The 21,036-nt window shown below is 36.9% G+C and overlaps 1 pseudogene; it reads left to right on the top strand.

The window, feature by feature from the left end:
* Positions 1 to 15,891: 15,891 nt before the first annotated feature.
* LOC144374492 (melanoma inhibitory activity protein 2 pseudogene) lies at positions 15,892 to 17,933 on the top strand (annotated as a pseudogene).
* The last annotated feature ends 3,103 nt before the right edge of the window (positions 17,934 to 21,036 follow it).

Here is a 21,036-nt window from a genome sequence, read left to right as displayed (position 1 = left end):
GCACTGTTTCAACTTTAACAAATTTTGTTCGAGTTATTATGTTCTGAAGTTTAAAGTTTTAGATGAAAAGGCAACTGGGCATGTGCAAATATCTGTAAACTGCAAACAAATAAATTTGCATTCTTTTTTCTAGGACTTTCATTACTATGGTTTCCAACAGTCATTCACAAAAGAGGTTAGAAAAAAAATCCCTGTTTATTCCCAAGGAATATTTACACAACACTATTACACAGTCTACTTCACATAAAATTGCCTCAGGGATTTAATTCATAAATCAAATGAATTTCCTGCGGCCTGTACAGTGCTGTTGGAATGGCTATTATAATAATGTAAAATTTTCATGTGTGGTGACACATGCCTGAAATCCTAGAAGTTCAGGAAAATGAGGCAGGGGAATTGGTAGTTTGAAGACAGCCTCATTCACTTAACAAGGCTCCAAGAAACTTAGTGAGAGCCTGTCTCAAAATATAACATAAAAAGGACAGTGAATGTGGCTCAGTGGAAAGCACCCCTGGGTTCAATACTCAGCACCAAACCAAAATTTAAAAAAAAAAAATAAACATAAGGATTCAGTGTACAAAAACATGTAAAAAATGTTGGCAACAGCATAAATCTAATAAATATATTTTTGATAAAAGTGTTCAGGTTCTTTAAAAGCCCCAAATAAAAATGGTACATAATCCACTAGTACTAATTTGGGATACTACCACAAGGTTGGACATGCCTGTACTCTCTGTGGCTTAGAAGGATGAAAAAGGAGGATCTCAAGTAGAGACCAGACTCAAAAACTTGGCAAGGTCCTAAGCATATCAGTAAACCCTGTCTCAATAATAAATAAATAAACAAAAGTGGTGGAGACTGGGTATGTAGCACATTGGTAAAATGTCCATGGGTTAATCCCTGGGTTGAATCCTCAGTACCACAAATAAGTAAATAATTAAAATAAAAGAGAGAAAGAGATAGATTGAACTTGCATGTAATTTAAATTCAAAATAAATTTTAAAAAATTATGGGTAGGTATGTAAAGCAATTGAAATCCTTTTGTTGAAGATATTGCTGCACTTCTATTTTTACTGTATCTTTATTCACAGTATCTAATAAAAGGAAACAAATTAAGTGCCTTTTAGATAAAAGGTATTATCAGAAAATCCTTTCCAGCTACAGATTATTCAACTAGTGCTTTTAGAAACTACACACTTAAAATTAAAACTGGTCCCTAGAAGGCAAGACTCAGATACTGGTGTTTTTTAAGTACTCCAAGATATTTGGTATCTGTGGGCACCTTTTTTCAGACTGTTCTAAAACTCAGAACGAGGTACATATGGAAGGTCAGGGTGAATCCACAATATACAGTAAATTCTTCAATGGGTAATCTTAACTCAGACGCTCTAATAGATGAAGCAGTGTTGGAGATAAAACTAGATTCTCTGTTTCACTGATTTCTGGGTTATGGATACAATTTAACTATATATTAGAAAAGACTTAAGGCTACTGGTAAAATCTATTTAAAATAGGTATTAAAATTATACCAAAGGCTGGCTGTGTTGGTGCAGACCTGTAATCCCAGTTGCTGGAGAGGCTGAGGCAGAAGGAACAAAAGTTCAAAGCCAGCCTTAGCAAAAGTGAGGTGCTAAATGACTCAGTAAAACCTCATTTCTAAGTGAAGTAAAAAAATAACCCTGAGACTGAGTCTCAGTAATCAAGTGTTCCTAAGTTCAATCTCTAGGATCCACCATAAAAAAATATGTACCAGAGGGCTGGGGCTGGGGCTCAGTGGTAGCTGACTTGTATGGCACTTGGATTAATTCTCAGCACTACATATAAGTAAATAAAATAAAGGTCTATAAGTTTTTTCTTTTTTTTTTTTACATACTGTACCTATTTGTTGACAGGCTGTCACCTAATTTGCTGTGTACTTTAGTTTTTGAGATTGAAGTTGGCCATGTATGGTGGTTCATGCCTGTTATCTCAGCTGCTTCAGAGGCTGAGATAGGAGGATGCTGAATTTGAAGTCAGTCTCAGCAATGGTGAGAAGCTAAGCAACTCAGTGAAAACCTTTCTCTAAATAAAAATAAAAAAAAATAAGGGTAGGGATGTGTCTCAGTGGTAGAGTGTCCATGACTTCAATCCATGGTTTTGCCTCCCAAAATATGGGACTGGGGATATAGCTCATCTGATAGAGTGCTTGCCTTCTAAGCATAAGGCCCTGGGTTTAATTCCCAGTACCACAAAAAAAAAAAAAAAAAAAAAAAAAAAAAAGAAAGAGAGAGATTGATCTTTCATGTAGTTTAAATTTAAGTTAGTCCCACTTTTATTTTCCTGCCCCACCAGAGAAAGGTGTTTACTGAAATGTTCGGAATGTTTCTATGGATCAGGGCCATTTTAATAAAATGGTCTTACATATGGAAACAAAATGAATTGAGAACCTTTACTGGGACACATAAATTACACTACCTCATTTAGAAGAAATTAATTCTTTTTAATGTCTCCTAATTTTATTCTGCTTTATTCATATGTGAAAAGCTCAGATTTTTGGTAAAGATGGTGCCTGGAGGGGCTGGGTATGTGGATCAAGTGGTAGAGCACTCACCTGGCATGCGTGTGGTCCAGGTTTAAACCTAAGCACCACCTACAAACAAAGATGTTGTGTCCACTGAAAACTAAAAAAAAAAAAATTAAAAATTCTCTCTCTCTCTCTCTCTCTCTCTCTCTCTCTCTATCTCTGTCTCTCTCTTTAAAAAAAAATATGGTGCCTGGAACATTTCTATTCCAGGAGCTCAGGTCCATTACTCACTGAATGGCGCTCGAACTTTTAATGGCATAATGGCACACCTCTAAATCCCAAAAGTGATGTGAACTCTCAGCCAATAAAGAAGTAAGAGCCCACTTCCCCCTGCTCCTCCTCATCCCCCATTGATCTCATAGCTATCAACACCATATCCCTCTCCCTCTCCCCAATCCCCCTGCCGCTTTCTTCCCCCCTCCCTCTCTCCTCCTTCCCCTTCCCTCTTCTCTTCTGTGACAGGCCTCCACAGTCCTGCTTGTTCAGTTTATGGAGCTTTTCCACCATTCCTACACAGATGATAAATCAAATCTTTTAAAAATGCTCTCTAGTTCTTGAAGAAAAATGAAATGAAATATGGAAAAATAGTCATTAATAATGTTGAAAGTGGAGTTTTGAGATGAAACAAAATTTCTCACTTTGCCAATTGCATCTGGGTGCTTGTCTCACAAATTTTGAAGAACAAAATCAATTTATTTATTTATTTTTTAAAAGAGTAAGAGAGAGTGAGAAAGAGGGAGAGAGAGAACTTTAATATTTATTTTTCAGTATTTGGCGGACACAGCATCTTTGTCTGTATGTGGTGCTGAGGATCGAACCCGGGCAGAACACATGCCAGGTGAGCATGCTACCACTTGAGCCACATCCCCAGCCCAAAGTCTATTTAATTAAGCAAGTCAAAATAGAACTCCCACCATGTGGGATGGGGAATGATACCAGATAAACTCATTTTTTGTGAAATTTTAAAAGTTTACAGATATTTTTCAGCAGACATGGAAAAAAATTATTTAAAATAGGTTTTAGAAAAGGCATCCTGACTACTATATGGGTTCATTTTCATCTTTTCCGTGACCCATCTTTTCTCTTGCAACTTCACCACCAGACAAAGGACTTTGTTGAAGGTGTTCCCAAAAGTGGCCATTAAGGTTTTTTACATTTGAAATAGGCCTTAATGGTGCTCATTAACATAGCTTCCAGTTAGCCTCCAGCTGTGATAGTATGTGGTTCATTATCCTGATTACACTGTCATTTTACAATCCCTTTTATCTTACACTTATTAACTATAAAAAAATAACCCTAGATTTGAATAAGTGAACAAAGAGCTAGAAAACTAGAAGATTATTCTCAGACCTAGGAAGAGCTAAGCTGAAGTTCTGGAATTTATATTGTTGTTCTGAATTTGTGATACTGCTTTCCCTACATTTAAAAAGCTCAGGAGTAATGAGGAGCATTGAGTTAAAATCCAGCATTAGCAACTTAATAAGGCCCTAAGAAACTCAAAGTGACCCTGTCTCTATATAAAAATATTTAAAAAGGCCTGGGGATGTGATTCAGTTGCTGAACACCCCTGAGTTGAATTCCTGGTACCAAAAAGAAAAAAAAAACAAAAACCAAAAACTCTCCATAACAAGCTCCAAATGTACAATCTCTCTTGTGCATGGAATCAACAAATGAAGTTGGGATTCTCTTCAGATAATTATTCCAGTCTTCACCACACAATGTGAGAACATGCTGGACTCATGGCACATGGATGCCCACAAAAGGATTTATAGACAAGCTGAAAACACCATACAATTATGGAACAAAATGCCCAGGTTTTTAACTGTTGATCTAAGCTTCACTAGACTAGTAAGGTGGAGGATCGAGGTTGATCTGCCACAGAGACCCTTTGAGGAGTCCTGTGAAGATGGCTTAGGCCTGAGCCTACACAATTCTATTTTAAAAATTCTAGTTTCAAACCTGCAGTCTCACGAGGAACACACACAGAGCACTCCAGTATGGCCTCAAACAAGTTATTTCCCCTCAACCTGATAAATAGAATGAAGCCCCTGGTAGGCTGTACTAGCCTGATAAGAGAGAAAGGCAAAAATATCAGGGTGGAGACCACCAGACAACATGTTTCTGACCCCAGGGTAAATGATAAGGAGAAATCTGGTGGTAGCTGAAGAAGATTGCAGGGTGGGTCAAAAAGCCCAAAATTTTATGTAAATAATAGAGCTAATGAACAGGGATTCAGCTGGCCAAAACAAGGATGCACTTGAGTTGGAGAGCCTGCTGAGGACCTGACATCCCATCACTTGTCTTTATATCCTGATCCTCTGCATAGTACTCACCACTCTCCAACTCTATGCCCTTGTCTGGACCCTGGTGAGAGCTGCAACTTCTCCCTATCATCCTCTCCTCAACCAGTCATCTGCTCCACATCAGGAAAGCCCTCCCTTGGTTTTTGTCCTGATCACCCTGGTCTGAGTAAGTGTGCATATGCTGGACATAAAGCCTAAGGCTTGAGCCTTTTGAACTTAGCATGCAGAGGGAATGTATGTAATTAGCCTGTCATGATTAAGTGTGCTTTGCACTGCTTAGAATTAATTTATAATTGTTAGCTATTAATGGATTATGTTTATTGCAGTACCTAGCATTAAGAATTGTTGTTGGGCTTGGGATGTGGTTCAAGCAGTAGCACACTCACCTGGCATGCCTGTGGCCCGGGTTCGATCCTCAGCACCACATACAAACAAAGATGTTGTGCCCGCTGATAACTTAAAAAAATAAATAATAAAATTCTCTCTACCTCTCTCTACCTCTCTTTCTCTCTAAAAAAAAGATTTTTTTTCTTAATTAAGAACCTATAGAGTGAAATTATGTTGAGTAATTGAATGAATAAAGCATTGAAAGGGGCAAAAGTGCATGGAAATTCTTTATTTTCTCCTGTACTGCATACATCACAATTGTTGCTCCCTCACAACAAGGCCCTAGCCACAATTTTCATTCTTTGCCATTTCCACTCTTGCCAGCTTCAAACAACCTACTTATCCAGTCTCAAGATAACAAGGCACACTTATCATTTTCTTGCTTTCAGGGTTTTCATATTTCTCCCTGTGATTTGTTTTCAGCTTCTTTTTAGCACAGAAACTTGGGCTCCTGATCCATGACAGAAAGCCTACAAAATGATTAAAAGAATGGCACCTAAGAGACTGATTGGACAAGTCTTCAGGCACTGACTCCAACCTAAGGTGAGTGGGCCCAGAATTAAGTTCAAAAGGCAGACTGTTCCTTTTTCATTGTTAAAAGACTAGGATCAGGGCTGGGGATATAAACTTAAATAAGAGAAATTAAAATACTTCTTATAAGATATCTGCTGTTTTCCAGATATTCACTGTACCACATATGATTAAAACCTGACATTTTCCCTTCAGTGTGTATATTGTTGTCTATAACTGTATAAGAAGTCACTCTAAAACTTACTAGTTCACAATTGTATTGAACTGCATTCATGTGCAATATTTTTGCTGCTTATGTTTAGCTGTTAAGATTATTGAACTTCAGAGGTTGATCTGGCTGCCAAAAAAAGGACCCTTAATCTTCTTCACATGATATCTCAGAATCTAATAAATTAAGGTGAGCTTGTTCTCATTGAGGAGACAGTTTTCTAAAAGCAAAAGAAAAAAACATTAAAAAATATTTCCTGACTAGGTACCTGACTAGTACTCTTTCATAGCCACAACTTTATATAAGCCATAAAAAAAGAAGAGGAGCCCTCACCCAAAGTTTGTAGAATACATTCTGCATTTGGCTAGAGTAGAAGTAAAATCGCATTACCAAATTTCTGTACACATATTGAAAGTGTAAAGCTGCTTCTAAGCTGCAAAGCCTGTGTTAAAATGTAAGGGACTAGGTATTGTAAAGTTTCTGAACTGCACACAGAACCTGAAATTCCTGAGGCAGTTAAGACAATGCCCTACTTACCATTTAGTTGATTAATAGCCTAGGACCCTGTGCAGCTTGGCACATAAGCATTCAGGGCCCGAACAAATCAGTTTAAATATAACCCCCTCCTTAGGAATGACCTATCACTCCAGCCTGCCCTGTTCCCGCCAATGAATGTAGTAATCAAGTCTAAGAATTGTTGTTTGATTTTCCCACGGTGTAAGGTGATTTGTTAAAGAAGACTGTAATGTGTGTAAAGTCCCTGCTCTCCCCAAAAAGTGCACTTAAGCACTGCTCAACACCTGCCTGGGGCTCTGGGCTGCTCTCCCTTCTTGAGTGAGCACGAAGCCCCATCATGCTGGATCAATAAACCCCCCTTCTTCAGATTGCATGAGTCAGTCTCTTGGTGGTCTCTTCCTCCAATGTTCGCTGGACCCTTACAATATAAGGCTAAAGGACTACTAATATTATGTCACTAATCCTGCCTTTTGTAATACATGAGGTTTATACAGCTGTTCAGTGTCAAAAAATATTTTCAAAATCTCACAAGTACTATGTGTGTGTGTGTGTGTGTGTGTGTGTGTGTGTGTGTGTGTGTGAGTGTGGTGTGTGTGTGTGTGTGTGTGTGTGTGTATGTGTGTGTGTTTATATGAGTGTAGTGCTGGTGGTTAAACTGAGAGAATTATTATTCCTGAGCTATATCCTCAATTTTTTCTTTTTTTTATTTTGAGACAGGATCTTACAAAGATGCTTTGTAGTGTGCCCAAGATTTTTTAGTACATATCAAGATCAAATATGCCTGACCCAAAGGCAAAACTTACTTCCTTTAAAGCCATGATTCATAATTATTTTTAAGTAGTGAAATTTTTAAGTAGTGAAATTTATTCAAAAAGGAGAGAGGGTTACACACATATGTGGCTCATGTCAGCAATCTTAATAATTTGGGAGATTTAAGCAGAAGAATCACAATTTAAAATTCAGCCTAAATAATATGAGAGGGCCCTAAGAAACTAAGCAAGACTTTGTGTTAAAACTAAAAATAAATAAAATACAATTTAAAAAGCCTAGTGATATAGGGGTTTAGGAGAACTACCCTGGGTTAAGTATTATTTCCTCTCCCCTTTAAAAAAAAGAAACAATAAAAAAAATTTTACATCTGATGAATTTTTTATTCAATGGGGATAATATGTTTGAGAAAAAATTCTAAAGCTTATAGTAAGGATTTAAAATAAACTTGGGAAATTGCTGAAAATTGAATTGAAAAATCAAGAACAAGCAATATTTTTTAAATTTCTTATCAGGATAAATTTGAAAACAGGTATATTTTATTTCATTTATGATGATAATTCAGGATGCTATGGAAACTGCAACAATAGGACTGTATCTATATCACAAAAGTTTTGTAAATGGAGAATATGAAACACTACATAAAAAAGTGAGGGCGAGACAACATTAAGGCCATATGTGTAATCTAAAATAAATAATATACTAAATTTCCACTATATGAATTTTATCTTGAAGTATGTCTACAAAACCATACTCCTTGCATAAAGCAGAGGATTTGTGATAGTCTCAAATTAAAAATGATTTCACATTTGTGGCTGTTGTGCAGGGGCTCATATCAAAAAAGCAAGATTTGGGGCTCAAGCAATTGAAAGAAAATGTGAGAAACTTTTGGGATGGTAGGCATGCTACTTTTGAAGGCAGCAATAGCCCATAACCAACCTCTAGCTTCTATCCCTCAGCCCCCAATTTATTAAATAGAACTTTTGTTTTTTATGCAGGTCAGACAAAGAAGGCACATCAACATTTTACTGATGTAGGAGCGTGCTCACAAACAAATGTTTTTGACCTTGAGTACATGGATTGAGTATGAGTGTTTATGACCTTGGCTACTCTCTAAAAATACAGCCCTCTGGAAGCATGGCCAGGTACTAACATACTTGGTCTTTTTTTGTCCTTAAATGCCTCATGGCATTCAGCACTGAAACACGAGGACACAAACAACAACACTATGGCTGCCTGAGGTGGGGTGGGGCAGAGTTCACAGAAGATGCTTCTCTTTCCTTGACTACCTAACATTTCTCCTGACCACTTGGAATTGGTTGTCAACCTAGGATTCACCCTTTCCTGCTGCTACAATTCCCTTTGAAGAGTGGGGTGTTGTGTGAAAAAATAAGTAACACACTTACCAACACATGTTCTGGGAAACTGGGATCAGTGTTTGATGATACAACATCAGGGTCCCTGCAGGCTGGTGTCTTTTACGGGTTTGCATCCACACACAATAGAACAAGGGTATGGATGGAAAAAGGAGAGCTACCTGGAGCTTAAGATATAGCACACTGAAGATGGGTTGTGGCTAGGTGATTTTACCTCTACTAATCTGGAAATTGTATTATTATTTCTTCTCCTTCTTCTCTCCACAATTATCTGAAGCAGACACATTAACACCACATTGAAGAAGCAGCTCAACTCTTTGTGTTAATTTGTTTTCCACAGCAAACCTGAGGGCTGCTCTAAAATAAGAGAGATAACTTCAAACTTAGGCATTTTCATAAATTTAGTTTAAAAAGTCATTGTATTACATTTTACCAATTTGATATCCAGCTTTACATACAGTAACAGACATATACATCTTGTAAGATCAAATCTTTATCTTTGTAAATCATTTGGAAGTCTAAAAGAAAAACAAACAAATTAAAAAAGAAATCACTTGTCCCAAAAGAGGAGTTACAAACTTAAAATCTTTCAATGAATAGTAACTATTATGACGTCATTCATTTGGAGTTGGCAAAGATTTCAATGAATAAAGCTCCGTTTTCTTCCTAGGGTTATGTAATATATTGTAACTCACAGTCAGCTAAAGGTCAAGAAATAAAAAAGCTATTTGCAGGTGTAACATAATAACAGTAGCACTGGTGATAATAAAAGTCATTGTTGCTTCAGTCATTCTCTCTGAGAAGCATTTGCCAGGCACTGAAATCAATGCTATGTGTATAATATTGCAACCAGCCTTCAAGCATATGTTATCCTGTTTTTAATTAGAAATGTATAATATTTGTCAAGAGCAATTAACCCTCACATAGGAAAAATATGAAATCAATATTGTACAAATTAAGTAATTTAAAGCAAATAGACAAAGGACAAAATAATTTTTATTTATTTATGTTCAACACAGCATTTACAAAAGAAAACTATATCAGGAGAAGATAAAATATTACAGAAAGTTTAAAAAGATAAATAGACCACTAGCCATGCTAACAAAGAGAAGAAGAGAGAGAACCCAAATTACTAGCTTATGGGATGAAAAAGGCAATATCACAACAGACACTTCAGAAATACAGAAGATAATTAGAAATTATTTTGAAACCCTATACTCTAATAAAATAGAAGATAGTGAACGCATCGATAAATTCCTTAAGGCATATGAGCTGCCCAGATTGAGTCAGGATGATATAAACAACGTAAAAAGACCAATATCAAGTGAGGAAATAGAAAAAGCCATCAAAAGACTACCAACCAAGAAAAGCTCAGGACCAGACAGATACACAGCAGAGTTTTACAAGAACTTTAAAGAAGAACTAATACCAATACTTTGCAATGTATTTCAGGAGATAGAAAAAGATGGAGTACTTCCAAATACATTCTATGAGGCCAACATCACCCTGATTTCCAAACCAGATAAAGACACCTCAAAGAAAGAAAACTTCAGACCAGTATCCCTAATGAATTTAGATGCAAAAATCCTCAATAAACTTCTGGCAAATCGGATACAAAAACATATCAAAAAGATAGTGCACCATGACCAAGTGGGATTCATCACTGGGATACAAGGCTGGTTCAGTATACGGAAATTAATAAATGTAATTCACCACATCAATAGACTTACAGATAAGAACCATATGATCAACTCAATAGATGCTAAAAAGCATTTGACAAAATATAGCATCCCTTTATGTTCAAAACACTAGAAAAATTAGGGATAACAGAAAATTACCTCAAAATGATAAAAGCTATATACAATAAGCCTCAGGCCAGCATCTTTCTCAATGGAGAAAAATTGAAGACATTCCCTTTAAAATCTGGAACAAGACAGAGGTTCCCTCTCTCACAACTTCTATTCAACATAGTTCTTGAAACTCTAGCCAGAGCAATTAGACAGATGAAAGACATTAAAAGCATAAATATAGAAAAAGAAGAACTTAAATTAGCAGCATTTGCCAATGACATGATCCTATACCTAGCAGACCCAAAAAATTCAACCAAAAAACTTCTAGAAATAGTAAATGAATCCAGCAAAGTGCAGGATATAAAATCAATACCAATAAATCAAAGGCATTCCTGTATATCAGTGACAAATTCTCTGAAATGGAAATGAGGACAACTACTCCATTCACAATATCCTCAAAAAAAAAATACCTGGAAATCAACTTAACAAAAGAGGTGAAGGAGCTATACAATGAAAACTACAGAACCTGAAAGATAGAAATAGAAGACCTTAGAAGATGGAAGGATTTACCTTGCTCATGGATTGGTAGAATTAATATTATTAGGATGGCCATGTTACCCAAAGCACTTTAGAGATTCAATGCAATTCCCATCAAAATCCCAATGACATTCTTGCAGAAATGGAAAAAGCAATCATGAAATTCATCTGGAAAAACAAGAGACCCAGAATAGCTAAAGTAATTCTAAGCAGGAAGAGTGAAATTGGTGGTATCATGATTCCAGATTTTAAACTATACTATAGAGCAATAGTAACAAAAACTGCATAGTACTGGCACCAAAACAGGCTTGTAGACCAAGGGTACAAAATAGAGGACACAGAGACAAATCCACAAAATTAAAACTACCTTATATTAGACAAAGGTGCTAAAACCGTGGAATGGAGAAAGAATAGCATCTTCAACAATGGTGCTGGGAGAAGTGGAAATCCATATGCAACAAAATGAAATTGAATCCCTTTTTCTCACCATGCACAAAAGTCAACTCAAAATGGATCAAGGAGCTAGGAATCAGACCAGAGACTCTGCATGTAAAAGAAGATAAAGTTGGCCCTAATCTTTATCACATGGGGTCAGGCCCCAAATATCTTAATAAGACACCTGTAGCACAAGAGTTAAAACCAAGAATCAACAAATGGGAAAAATTTAAACTAAAAAGTTTTTTCTCAGCAAGAGAAATAATATCTGAGATGAATAGGGAGCCTACAACCTGGGAACAAATTTTTACCCCCCAAACATCAGATAGAGCTCTAATCTCAAAGAACTAAAAAAGTTAAACAACAAAAAAGCAAATAACCCAATCAACAAATGGGACAAGAACTTGAAAAGAAACTTCTCAGAAGAGGACATACAATCAATCAACAAGTACATAAAAAATGCTAATTATCTTTAGCAATCAGAGAAATTCAAATTAAAACTACTCTAAGATACCATCTCACTCCAATAAGAATGGCAGCCATTATGAAGTCAAAGAACAATAAGCGCTGGCGAGGTTGCGGGGGGAAAAAAGTACACTCATACCTTGCTGGTGTGACTGAAAATTGGTGCAGCCAATTTGGAAAGCAGTATGGAGATTCATTAGAAATCTGGGAATGGAACCACTATTTGACCCAGCTATTCCCCTTCTGGGGCTAGAGCAAAAAGACCTAAAAAGAGCATACTACGGGACACAGCCACATCAATGTTTATAGCAGCACAATTCACAATAGCTATAATGTGGAACCAACCTAGATGCCCTTCAATAGACGAATGGATTAAAAAAATATGGCATTTATACACAATGGAATATTACTCAGCACTAAAAAATAACAAGATCATGGCATTTGAAGGAAAATTGATGGCATTATAGCAGACTATGCTAAGTGAAGTGAGTCAATCCCTGAAAAACAAATGCCAAATGTCTACTATGATATAAGGGGGATGACTCAAAATGGGATAGGGAGGAAGAGCATGAGAAGAAGACTACCACTAAATAGGAAAGAAAGGTGGGAGGGAAAAAGAGGTAGAAGGAAAGTTGCAAAAAAGATGGGAGGAGAAGCACATTGTTATACAGAATACATATATGATGTTCTAATGAGAAAAAGAAAAAAAGTGTGTCACATTGGATTGGATACACAGAAAGGATGGGAGAGGAGGGGAGGAGTAAGGAGGATAGGAAGGGCAAAAGAATAAAATAGACAATATGATTGATGTATGTACACTCCATGTATGTATTATATGTAAAAATACATTCTGCTGTCATATATGAGTAAAAAAAATTAAAAAATAAAGTAAAAAAAAAATTACAGTACAATGATATAAAATAACAGTTCTTATTTAACCAGTTGTTCAATTTTTATGGTTGCTGGTCTATAAAGAAAATAAAACTTAACAAAAACAAAAACACTCCATTTACAATCTCCTCAAAAAAAATAAAATACTTGGGAATCAACCTAACAAAAGAGGTGAAAGATTTATACAATGAGAACTACAGAACCCTAAAGAGAGAAGTAGAAGAAGATCTTAGAAGATGAAAAAATATACCATCTTCATGGATAGGCAGAACTAACATTATCAAAATGGTGATATTACCAAAAGTTCTCTATAGGTTTAATGCAATGCCAATCAAAATCCCAATGGCATTTCTTGTAGAAATAGATAAAGCAATCATGAAATTCATATGGAAAAATAAAAGACCCAGAATAGCAAAAGCAATTCTAAGCAGGAAGTGTGAATCAGGCGGTATAGCGATACTAGATTTCAAACTATATTACAGAGCAATAGTGACAAAAACAGCATGGTACTTGTACCAAAGCAGACGGGTGGACCAGTGGTATAGAATAGAGGACACAGAGACTAATCCACAAAGTTACAACTATCTTATATTTGATAAAGGGGCTAAAAGCATGCAATGGAGTAAGGATAGCATCTTCAACAAATGGTGTTGGGAAAACTGGAAATCCATATGCAACAAAATGAAACTGAATCTCTTTCTCTCGCCATGCACAAAAGTTAACTCAAAATGAATCAAGGAGCTTGATATCAAATCAGAGACTCTGTGTCTGATAGAAGAAAAAGTTGGCTCCGATCTACATATTGTAGGGTCGGGCTCCAAATTCCTTAATAGGACACCCATAGCACAAGAGTTAATAACAAGAATCAACAAATGAGACTTACTTAAACTAAAAAGTTTTTTCTCAGCAAGAGAAACAATAAGAGAGGTAAATAGGGAGCCTACATCCTGGGAACAAATTTTTACTCCTCACAGTTCAGATAAAGCCCTAATATCCAGAGTATACAAAGAACTCAAAAAATTAGACAATAAGATAACAAATAACCCAATCAACAAATGGGCCCAGGACCTGAACAGACACTCCTCAGAGGAGAATATACAATCAATCAACAAGTACATGAAAAAATGCTCACCACCTCTAGCAGTCAGAGAAATGCAAATCAAAACCACCCTAAGATACCATCTCACTCCAGTATGATTGGCAGCCATTATGAAGTCAAACAACAACAAGTGCTGGCGAGGATGTGGAAAAAAGGGTACACTTGTATATTGCTGGTGGGACTGAAAATTGGTGCGGCCAATTTGGAAAGCAGTATGGAGATTCCTGGGAAAGCTGGGAATGGAACCACCGTTTGACCCTGCTATTGCCCTTCTCAGACTATTCCCTGAAGACCTTAAAAGAGCATGCTACAGGGATACTGCCACATCGATGTTCATAGCAGCACAATTCACAATAGCTAGACTGTGGAACCAACCCAGATGCCCTTCAATAGATGAATGGATAAAAAAAATGTGGCATTTATACACCATGGAATATTATGCAGCACTTAAAAATGACAAAATCATGGAATTTGCAGGGAAATGGATGGCACTAGAGCAGATTATGCTTAGTGAAGCTAGCCAATCCCTAAAAAACAAATACCAAATGTCTTCTTTGATATAATGATAGCAACTATGAACAGAGCAAGGAGGAAGAACAGAAAGAAAAGATTAACATTAAACAGAGACATGAGATGGGAGGGAAAGGGCGAGAAAAGGGAAATTGCATGGAAATGAAGGGAGTCCCTTATTGGTATACAAAATTACATATAAGAGGTTGTGAGGGGAATGGGAAAATAAACAAGGAGAGAAATGAATTACAGTAGATGGGGTAAAGAGAGAAGATGTGAGGGAAGGGGAGGGGGGATAGTAGGGGATAGGAAAAGTAGTATAATACAACAATTACTAATAGGGCATTATGTAAAATTGTGGATGTGTAACCGACATGATTCTGCAATCTGCATTTGGGGTAAAAATTGGGAGTTCATAACCCACTTCAATCTAATGTATGAAATATGATATGGCAAGAGCTTTGTAATGTTGTGATCAACCAATAAAAAATAAATGTAAAATGCAAATAAGATAAAAATAAAAAAAAGAAAGAAAAATAAAATAAAATAGAGACCTAAAAAAAAAAAACAATGTTATGGGTAAACTTAAAAAAAAAGAAAAATAAGTCATTAAACCAGCTTTAAAAAGAAAGAAAGAAAGAAAGAAAGAAAGAAAGAAAGAAAGAAAGAAAGAAGTGTATCATGATAGATTTCTCCTTTAGAAATAATTCAAATGACCTTCCTAGAAAGAGTCAGCAGGTCTGGGGATATAGCATGCAGAAGGCCTTGGAGGTTAAAGCCCAATACTGCAAGAAAAGAAAAGGGAGAGAAGGGAGAAATAAAGAAAGAAGGGAGGGAAGAAGGGAGGAAGTAAAGAAGGAAGAAAAAGAAAAAATGAAGAAAGGAGGGAGGAAGGAAGGAAGGAAGAAAAAAGGGAGAGAACAAAATCAGGGAAAGCAATGGGTCATTAAAGCAAAAGGGCAAGCAGTACAAATATAAATATATGAAATAAAATCTGTTGAGACAGTTTAGAGAGCTTTAGAATTTGCATGACATCAAACTGAATGGTATTATTACTGTATAGAAACTTAAGAAGCTCCACCTTGGCCTGGCCTAAACCAAACTCAGGGGTGGGAGGCATAGAGAGGACTCCTGTCTGGCTGGAGTGGAAGTGACCTGAACCCGTGACACTTCAGGATGCACTGGTTAGGGAAGGAATGGGCCAAGACTCCCCTGATGGGCACTTGAGCACCACAAGGCTCCTGGGAGTCCTTCCCCCCAGCTCCCCACCTTCACAACCCCCCCTTGCAGGCATTCTCAGTGGTCTGTTCCGTTGCCTGGTGCAGGTTTGAGTTCCTCACCAAACACCTGAGTGTTCACAGCCTATGTTGGCCTGCCTGGGCAGGCTGTGGTTGTGGTTGCAAGAGCCAAAGCCAACTTAGCTTGATGGAGGCACCAAGGACTGCCCTACAGCCATATTAGCGGGTGGTCCTGGAAGAAGTAGGCAGGGTTTGGGCAGCATTGTCTGAAGACATGAAGCCAGGCCCTAATCCTTATGATGTTCCTTGGGAGTTGGTGATGTGTAGAGCTATTGGATGTTTTGCTCTTCTTTTGTTTTTGTGGAGAAGTTTTCAGTGTGTTAGAAGCAGGCTTTATGTGGGAAGAGAAAAACAGCTGGCTTTAAAACTTTCTAGAAGAATTGAAGAAAAATGTGAACTACTAGAGAAAGTTGGCCTTGTTCAAAAAGAGCTTGAAGGCTTAGAGTCAACTTTAAAGGGCAGCAATTCTGAGAAGGGTCTAAGAGACGTCCCAAATTTGGAGGCAACCTATGAAAAGCTGCATAGGTCCAAACCGAGCCATGGGGATGAAAGACTCTTTCTAGAAAAAGAGCTAAAAGAACAAAAGGCCAAACATTGTAAACAGGATGAAATCATGGCAGATATACCGAGAAGGATAAAGTCCTTTGAAGGTGAATCAGAATCAGTAGATCACAAATAGCTGAAACTAAAACAAACTTGAGACTGTTTCAAATGAGTGAGGAAGAACTTCAGCTGGCAATGAAGGAAGCCTTGGATGAACGTTCCCAGCTTCAGCAAAGTCAGAAACCCATCTTACAAGGAGACGCTGAAGCATGGAGGGAACAAGGACGTGTCCAATGTAAAGAGAGCACCACATTGGAAGACTCTCAATTCCATGCAAAACAAGTTCAAACTGATAAAGAAAATCACATGGAGTCTCTTACTGAAGGCTTGCTGAAGATGAAAGATAGGTCTTCTCCAACCAAGGAAGCCCAAACAGACATTGGGAACTTGGAATGGGGAATGACGAGTGAATCAGGAATTGGTGCTCACTTGGATGATGAGCCCAAAGGAGCTTTGAAGAAACTGGTTGATGGTGCTAAGCTAAAGGCCTCCTTAGAAACATTAGAAGGACAAAGATATCAAACTGTGCTTTATTATCTGAAGTAGAGAAAACAAAGGAAGACCTCAGAGAACAGATTAGAAGTCTGAAGACTGAACAGGCAACCTTGTTATCAGAAAATACATGGCTTGAAGGTGAGAATGAGAACCTTCAGCAGAAATTTAAAGTCATGATGGAATGCTATCAAGAAAATATGATGAAACTCCATGGGAACTCAGAGTAGAGGAAAATTACCGGGTGGGGCAAGAGGAGAAACTTTCCAAGGTCAAAGAAGAGATGGGCCATACAAGAGAAGAGCTGGAGACCTACAGAAAGCAAGCCAAATATCTTAAAGAAGAATTGGAGAGAACCATTCAATCCTGTCAGGGGAAGATTATTTACTGTGAGAAAAAAGCACATGAGAGTGAGTTGGCGGCTTGGATTGCTGAAAGAAACCTCCATTATTTCATGAAACAAAACGCTCACAACAGACAAAAGTTAACTGAAAGGGAGCTTCAATTTGAACTTGTAGAGGAAGATCCCTGTGCACTTGGTGTTTCAAATGCAGCATTGGGCAGAAAGCATTCCCCCAATGGTCCCTCACCATTGGGTCCTCCTTGGCAAGGTGGATGTTATTCGAATTATGGTAGACCATCGCGACCAGCAGAACTCAGAGGTTCTAATCTGCCTTCTTTGGATAAAGAGGATGGGCCTATGTCTTCAGAAAGTCAATCCAGTAGAAAGGAGACCAAAATCAATCTTGATGATTCCAATGTCCCCGATTCATCTCTCCCTGCTGAAAACCAAGCAACTGGCTCTGGCTCATTGTTGGCACCTTTTCCTCCAGTCAGAGGTGAATTGTTTCCTGTGGACCCGAGGAGTCAGTTCATGAGGAGAGAACCATTTTCCCCTCCACCTCCTCCAGTTCATGAGAAGAGGACCATTTTCCCCTCTGCCTCCTCCAGGAAACAGGTATGGGGCACCTCCCGGCCTACCACCCCCTCCATTTTTTGCAATGCCAGATGTCTATGAATGGAGGTATTTTCCTCATGACCTTACCCCAAGAGCTGGATTTCCTCCCCCCACCCCTGTATTCTGAAAGTAGAAGTGAGTGCCCTTAAGGCTTCATTCCACCTTCAGGTGAGCCTGCTACTGAACATCAACAAGAAACCTGATATTTTTGATCTCTCTTCAAAAGTAATTTGACTTACCTCTCATTTTTAGTTTTTAAGTAATTGCTTTTACTTAAGTAAGTGATTATACTTTTGCTCTGACTGAAGCTAAATAAAACTATAATTCTTAGGATAGTATTTTGGAAATAAAGATGGTTTAAATATGATATTATGAGTAAATTATTTCCATTCTATTTTACTCTAAAGATTACAGCATTGAATTTGATTGATCCACTATTCTATAAACAACAATGGGATTTTCATGTATGTCATCTAGCCTCTGGGGATATTTTAAATGCCCAACAAAGACAGTCCCTTTATACAAAGAAGTGTATTTACTATGATTGTAGCAAATGTGAAAGGAACTTTATGCTTAATGAAAGATTTTCATTGATTTTCAGTCTTGTGGGGCATGTCAACTAGTTTTCCCATAAAACAATAACTAGAGCATATTAAGAGTAAGCCAGAAAACACTACTAAACATGTCATGGAAGTAGGAGATCTCAAATACAAAGAAAGTTGCAGTTCTCAGGAAACATTTTGGAATTGGAAACCACAATTTAAACTCACTCTGTTCCCATTTTCCCTGAGTCATCTTGATGACTTCTTCTTCTTCTTCCTCCCTTCTCCTCCTCCTCCTCCTCCTCCTCCTCCTCCTCCTCCTCCTCCTCCACCACCACCTTCTCCTTCTCCTTCTCCTTCTTCTTCTTCTTCCTATTTTTCTTTGTGTTCTTCATCTTTGAGTTCCCTTCTATTGTACTCTAAAGTGTACAGCATTGAATTTGATTAATCCATGATTCCATAAACAACAATGAGATTTTCAGTTATGACATATAGTTTATTGGGATATTTTAAATGCCCAACAAAGACAGTCCCTTTATACAAAGAAGTGTATTTACTATGATTGTAGCAAATGTGAAAGGAACTTTTGCTTAATGAAAGATTTTCATTGATTTACAGTCTTGTGGGGCATGTCAGCTGGTTTTTCCTTAAAAGAATAATTACAGCATATTAAGATTAATCCAAAGAACACTACTAAACATGTCATGAAAGTAGGAGATCTGAAATATTTTAAAAAGTGCAGTTCTGAAGAAACATTTTGGAATTGGAAACCAAAATTTAAACTCACTCTATTGCCATTTTCCCTGAGTCATCATTGATGACTACTACTACTTCTTCTTCTTCTTCTTCTTCTTCTTCTTCTTCTTCTTCTTCTTCTTCTTCTTCTTCTTCTTCTTCCTATTCTTTTTCATGTTCTTCATCTTTGAGTTCTTCTTCTACCTTTAATAAATTAATCACTCAATTAATTAATTTTTATGTGATTCTGAGGATCCTACTCAGTATCTTGCATATGCTAAGTGAGTGCTGTGCCACTGACCCAACACCCCATTCCCTGTCTTTTATATTTTATGCCCATTTTCATGAAATTCAGAATTGCATTAAGGCATTAAAAATATTGAGTCCAAAAATGAAATTAGAATGTACAGTATGTACTTATAGGCAATTACCTAAATGATAGATGGCTGCCTGCTAGTGTAAGAATCAAAATTCCCACAACTAAAGGACAATCTTTGTTCTGACATTTGAGCTGTCATAAGTAAAGTATACTATTTCCTTCATTATTTATGAGGACACATATAGCACCAATGAATGAATCTAGTAGGTATACCAGTAAGTTGAAATAACCACTAACAATCACCAAAAAAAGGAATTGAGTATATCTCCATTCTCAAAAAAAACCATGGATAACCAACAACAATTAGGCCTAAATTATTTCTGAATGTTCTATTCATGATGGGGATTCTTTCATTCTATAGTGGTCTTCTCAAAGGCCTGAAATATATTCTAGTCCTTGCTAGCATCTGCTCTTCCACAATAGAGGACTTGGGAACAATAGAATTTGACTGAAATACAGTAGATTCATATATTGAGGGATATCAATATTCCTCAAAAATGCTGTGGACACCAGAGTACTGATATTTGTTAAAAGAATCCTGTTTACAGTTTGTGAAATAGAAGACTCTGAATCATTGTTTTTAGTAATTACCAAGACCACATGGTTCTAGGCTTGGTACTTTACAAAAGAGAAATGTTAGAAAAGTTTATGGAGATGAAAGTTTCTCTAGCTTTCATATTATTTTTAAGAATAGGAATCTTTTAAAAGTATAGGATTTAATACTCTTTAAGAGATTATACTTAACTTCAGTTTTTAAAATTAAAATAGTATAGAACTTTTCACCCTCCACATTAATACAACATGTAAAACTCTGGCTAGAATATTAAATAATGATTATCATGTAGGGAGTATAAATAGGCATTGCACTTGTTGTCTGTGTCTAACAAAATATGATGGTGCCTATGATCCAGAATACTCCACTTTTGAATCCAAAACCCAGAGCACATTGAAGTGTACAATACAAAATAAGTTTTTTAATACCCCATAAACTTTTTGACTGAGTTTTACCATAGAAGGTATAGTTAATATTCACCTATTAGAGCCTAGTAATATATATTCATGAAAATTAAATAACATTTACTCTGACACCTTTTACTACATTTTCTTCTCTTTTCAAATGTAGATTGCATACTACTTAATTTATGTTATTAACTGGTGTTTAAAAAAAAACTGCCATGAAACACTAGAAATATGTTCATCATGGCAACTATATGTCTCTTCACTATGGTATTGCTTAATGGGAAGGGGGGAGGGCTGAATATAACTTAAAAGTCCTTTAGTATGTAGAAAATATAATGTGAATTACAATTCAGTTACCAGTTTGAACTTGATCTGGGTAGCAGGGATACATCTCTCTGCAATAGGCATGCTTCTGAAAAATAGAATGTAGAGCTACAAAAGTGTAGAGAGCCACAAACAAGTCAAGATGGCGCCTGGCAATTTGCTAAGAGGAGTGGTTTGAGGTAATGCCAGCAAGTCTCTAAGATGATGTTGATTGAGTTAAGCTGTGTATAATTGTTAAAATGATAAGGATTGCTGTATCTGGATGATGTTAATTGAAACAAGCTGTGTATAATTACTTAAGTGTCTATATACCTCTACTCTCCTACAATAAAGCGGCTCCTGCTGTATCAACCTTCACAAGTTGCC

The sequence above is a fragment of the Ictidomys tridecemlineatus genome, unplaced genomic scaffold, assembly GCF_052094955.1.
Source record: "Ictidomys tridecemlineatus isolate mIctTri1 unplaced genomic scaffold, mIctTri1.hap1 Scaffold_729, whole genome shotgun sequence".
NCBI lineage: Eukaryota > Metazoa > Chordata > Mammalia > Rodentia > Sciuridae > Ictidomys > Ictidomys tridecemlineatus.
Note: the sequence above shows the minus strand (reverse complement) of the source record. Positions and strands in the feature narration are given on the sequence as shown.